This window comes from Arachis ipaensis, chromosome B06 (assembly GCF_000816755.2).
Source record: "Arachis ipaensis cultivar K30076 chromosome B06, Araip1.1, whole genome shotgun sequence".
NCBI classification, from domain to species: domain Eukaryota; kingdom Viridiplantae; phylum Streptophyta; class Magnoliopsida; order Fabales; family Fabaceae; genus Arachis; species Arachis ipaensis.
This window is the reverse complement of record NC_029790.2, coordinates 136,739,787-136,745,840: the sequence shown is the minus strand read 5'-3', so window position 1 is coordinate 136,745,840 and position 6,054 is coordinate 136,739,787.

The following is a 6,054-nucleotide window of genomic DNA, read 5'->3' as shown; positions in this document are numbered from 1 at the left end:
CGCCGGTTTCTGGTTTTTGGTTTCTTATGGTTTTTGGTTTCTGGTTTCTTGTGGTTTCTTCTTCTTGTGGTTTCTTCTGGTTTCTGGTTTCTTGTTCATCTTGTACTTCTTTTTAAAATTTTTTAATTTATGTTGTTGCTAATTTGGGATCTGAAATTATAGTTGATAATTGCTGAATTGTTTAATTTGAAATTTTTGTTGATTTGATTTTGATTATTGCTGTTGGTGTTGCTGGATTGTTGGTGGTTAAGGTGTAGCGATGGTGATGGTGATGACAATGCAGAGGGTTGATGATAATACGGAGGATGATTGCTGAATTGTTTAATTTGAAATTTTTGTTGATTTGATTTTGATTGTTGCTGTTGGTGATGCTGGATTGTTGGTGATTATGGTGTAGCGATGGTGATGATAATGCAGAGGGTTGATGATAATACAGAGGGTAGTGGTGAAGGGGGAGAGACTTTTTAATTTTTATTTAAGGGCAAAATTGTCCGAAAAATTTTATTTATGGACAAAAGGACGATTTTATAACGTTTTGTAACGTTGGGGATGATTTTAATAACAAAAAAAGGTTGGGGACGATTTTGATTTTCACCCCAGACCTTAGAGACGATTTCAGTACTTAACCCTAAAAATAACTATCTTTTATATAATCATATTGACTGCGTGAATGGTTATCCAAAAGAACGAATGTAATTGCACGACAATATAAAATGCGTTATACTGTCAATGCATCGAAATTAAATTCTATTATTACCTATGAAGCACGGACACTTCGCTGAGTTGCCGTGTCTGTGTGTCGGACACATTTCGGACATGACACTAACCGACACTCGTTCAACACACGTGACTGCTGTGTCCAACCGTGTCTTAATAAAAAATTCTTCTCCGGACACGTTTGGACACACCTAAATACCATCACGTGTCAGCGTGTCCAGTTTTATTCTTAACATATATTCTTAAAATAAATTTAGATATAGTATATATCATTATTTATTAAAACAAAAAATATTTTAAATACTTGTTATAATTAAAATAAGACATTAAAAATAATTAAAAAATTTAATTTATATTTTAATATTAATAAAATATCAAAATATCATTACGATTTATCTAAAAAATACTTTATATTTTATATGTATGTGTGTCCCGTGTTATATAAGATTTTAAAATTTGCGTGTCGACATGTCCCGTATCGTGTCGTATCCCGTGTCCGTGTCAGTGTCCGTGCATCATAAATTATTACTATTATTCCTAAAACTCAATTCAAACACAAGTAAAGAGATGACGAATTTGTTTACAACTTGATGATTAATATAATGTTGATTAAGGCAAAAAGGAATTTTCAGGGCAATAACATTGTGGCCTAACTTTTCATCTTTTCAACCGAAATTATTAGTTCCTTGTGAAACAATTTTGTGCATGGACTAAAAGAAAGAAGACAATAGTTTACTGTTTTGTGATAATGAAATGTATCTATTTATAAGCACAAGTAGTAATCTCTTTAAGCAAAATTAGACAAATTAATGATGTAAAGAGCCTACCAAATTAAAAGAACAACTAATGCATGCAAAGTGTGGTGGTTCAATGGCTTTCATAGGGAATGCTTTTAAGAGCATGATCATCACTACCCTATGATACATAGACACCGACACAGATATAGGACACGATATATCAATAAGGTTAGACATGATAATATGTGATGGTATTTATATGTATTTAAATATGTCTGAAAAAGAATTTTTTATTTTTTATTAAGACACAGTTTGAACATAGAAGATACGCATGTTAGATAAGTGTCGATAAGTATCGTATTCAAAATGTGTCCGATACTCAAATACGATAAATAAAAAAAAATGTCTGTATTTCATAGTAACTATCCTAATGCAGTGTGATGACCGTTTTAAATTTTTAACTTTACTCTCATACTATACTAGAAATAAAAGTAAGCCTAACTTATTTCAAAAAGTAGTTCCAAAAATAAGAATTAATTCACACACACTTATAAAAAAATTGAAATTTTTACGTTTAGATTATGTGAAATTTTATATTATAAGATATCTGATAAGGAGAAAAAAGATTAACTTTTCATAATAAGGAGAAATACTAGTCTATACCGTTAGAAATAACAATTAAAAAAATTTCAAGTATTTAACTAAGATTATCATTCAAAATATACATAAGTTAAATGATTGAATTAAAATATAGGCAAAAACCAAGTCCAACGCCCGTCTAATATGACAAGAAACTAAATTTATTTTATTATCAAAGAAAATTGATTCTTTTGAGTTAGTGTGTAATTAACACCAAAGAATATATCAAAATTTTCAATATTATTAATTTCTGTACAACAAAGTCTTCATTCAGACCAAGTACATATATTTTTTTTTTTGGACTTTGATCAAGTACAATCTTAATTCAACAAACAATAGAATAAATAAATAAAAACAAATGGGCCAAACATAACATTATTATTATGCTGACAAAGGACTCAAACGGAAACTTATTAATTGTTATATTCTTTTTTAGTTATAATTAAAAATATCTTGTGCTGGTTGGTGAAATACCTATCAAGTAGATGAGCTGTTTACACTGATTCCTAATCAACGTTGTTGAGCTAATTGCCCAATGGATTAGATCCATTAATTGAACACTATCATGCACCATAATATTATTCATATTTAATTAATTGTATAGTATTATTTAAGCGTATACATATAACAAATTCAATGTAGTGGTTTAAATATATAAGAAGGTTGGAAGGTCAAAGCAGCTGAAAATTCAATAATAATAATATAATTTGGGAAGCTTAGATTATAGGTTATCAAAATACCAAACCTAACCAACCCATCTATTATTGTTAAAGTTACCTTCTTGGGATATATATGCCCAGTGTTATTTTTGTCTTTTGCTTTGTAAGTGGGTTTAAACCCGCTGCCATAATTGGTTTTATAATTATATTAAATAAATATGAAAGTCTGATAACCTTTACCAGGTTTTGAATTTTATATATATATACTATGCAATTCTTGGTACCTTAATTAGTTTTTTTTTTTTTTTTATTTACCAAATATAGGAGATTCGAACTCGCGACCTCTTAATTGAGTATAGAGAGACTATGCCATTTGAGCTATACCTTAATTAATCAATTCCCCTATATTTTAATAATATATTTTTGGTTTCTTGCAATATTATACATAGTCTGATAAATAAAAAAATTGATCTGTGACGGACTAAAGTCTAATTTAAAAATTTGTTAACAACTATAAATTATTACATATATAAAGTAAAATTCGAATTATCGATATTTAAATAGATGAATAATAAGCTATCCATTCCAAAATATATTTATCTATAATTTAGCTTTATCCCCCCAAAAAATATTAGAATTATTGAAAAAATTATACATTACACTAATATTTCAAATCAATAATGCTAGGAGCCAAGATGGTTTCAGCAAAAAATCAGCCAAATGCCTTTAGATGAATTCAAAATTTTTACGATGTTTATGCTAGGCATTAAGATGTTTCTTTTCTTTGTAAATTGGATGGTTCTAAATCTATTTTATGATTTATCATGTTTTAGACATTTAGAGAAAGAAGGAAGGTGAAGAGACAGAAGCTAATTGAATCAGTTTTCGTGATTCATGTTAAATGTGGTGAAACACTTAATAACTAATATTTTAAATCATAAATAAATAAAACTAATTACTATATTTATAATTAATTAAATTGTTCCATTATTAACTGATTTGGAGTTGGTTTTATATACTTTTCCATCCCAAATTTTAGATGATATTAATTGTGTACATAACTTCATTTGTCTTATATTGAGCTTTGTGAGATTCGAGTCATGAGACACATCGCATCTTATAAAATATAAATAAACAAGAGTCAAATAATAAATGTAATTTTAAATGTGTTATTAATATAGAATAGTTTTATTAAATATTCAATCATGCAATGTTAACAAAAGTAATTATGGTAAACTTGATTTGGTAAACTTTTTATTTATCAAAGAATAACTTATACAAAATAACTCTTAAAATATAGTTTTTAAAAAATGGGTAAAATATATTTTTTGTCCCTAAAGTTTTACAAAAGTTTTAAAAATACCCCTAAATTTTATTTTGTTTCAATTTTGTCAAAAAAGTTTTCGATTTGCATCAAATATACCCCTGACGGCTAATTTTTCAAAAAGTTTAAGACCAATTCAATAACAATTTCATAAGAACAACCCTCAATTCAAGCAAATCAAGCATAATTTTCATGCATTATTGTTAGATTGATCTTAAATTTTTTTTGAAAATTTAGCCGTCGAGGGTATATTTGATGCAAATCGAAAACTTTTGGGACAAAATTGAAACAAAATAAAACTTAGGAATATTTTTGAAACTTTTATTAAACTTTAGAGACAAAAAGTATACTTTACCCTTAAAAAAATTTTAGTATTATATCTATTTAAAAAACCAAATCCTAATTTATATGCTTACCACTTAAATAGCCATACCAACGTAAATTTGATCAATTGGATAATAACATAAAAATTTATTAAATCGCTAGTACGTAAAAATTAGATTTGTTGTTGTTATCATTATTGTTATTAAAATGAACTTCATATTTGCATTTTTTTTTTCACTCTACACCTTATAGTTAATGTTATTCCATAAATAGAGAGAATATGTGGAATGGAAAAAAGTGACTTTTTAAAGAGTTAAAGAAACGAAGGGAAAAAGAGGAAGAGAATAAAGGAATGAGGAGGAATGTCCCTTTTAAGTTTTCACTTTTAGTTATTTTCAACAACGAAAGGACTACTAATTAATTTCCTATTATATATATATATATATGGATTTTTTCAGAAATAAAATAAAAAAAAAATGCATATTTCTCCAAACATTATTTTTGAGCTTTAATTTTCTAAATATGATTTTTTTTGTTTAGAGCAAGTTCGCCGCATCCCCGACAAACTCTATAAAAATTATAGAGTTCGCCTAACCCGACAAACTCCCTTTAATTTTTTTGAATCCCGCGTTTTTAATCCATTATCATTATCTCCAAATAGTATATAGATCTACAAATAGTATATAGAAGTACACACACCAAACATGACTTTTTTTAATTATAAATTAAAAAAATAAGCCATATTTAACAATGACAACTATTATCATCGTCTCTAAAAATAAAAATATACAGATACACCAGAAATATAATATATATTTAATTAATTTGATGAGTAAATTATAAGTAGTGTGCAAGGTTCATACAAACTTTTAATTAAGAGATAAACACAAATTCCATACTTGAAATGAAAGGATACAATTTTCTGTTATCATTTATCAACATAACATATATTAAATGGATATTATAAAGTGTCATTTTATCATACTCAAAATATGGGGTCATCATCACTTCATCAGCATGCTATAAAAGCCACACATTATTGTTTCACTAAAATACCATATCATATACACTAAAAAATAAAAGGAAAAAAAAATCATACTACTAATTTTATGAGAATATTGATGTATTTTTATTTTCAAATATTTTACTAGATTCTAAAACACAAGATATATGTTATTTTATGAGATATTTTTCTTTTTAATTACTAAGCCTATGGTTGTTGATTGTCTNNNTACACATTTTTATAACACAGATGGAAATATAACACATTTTACAAAATTACAAAGAAAATTAGTATAATTTATCTTTTTCTATTGACAATCCTTAATTAATTAAAGATATAATTATTTATCAAATAGGATAAACCACTGATGATGATTTTGAATTTTTGTTTTAAAATATTAACATAGTGTTATGTTGTTAAAAGGTATTATAAACTAGATATTTAGAAAGTTAACTTAATGTCAAATAAATCCCAAAGCTTTTTTTTCAACACTAACAAAATCAATAGAATATTTTTGGATTAATTTTTCAATTTCGTTCTAATTCTTTTCTCTCTAAATAAAATATATCTATTATACATAATAAAAACCGAAAAGGCTTTGGTATACAATTTCATATAATATCATTTTCGTTATATATTCATTAAATAATA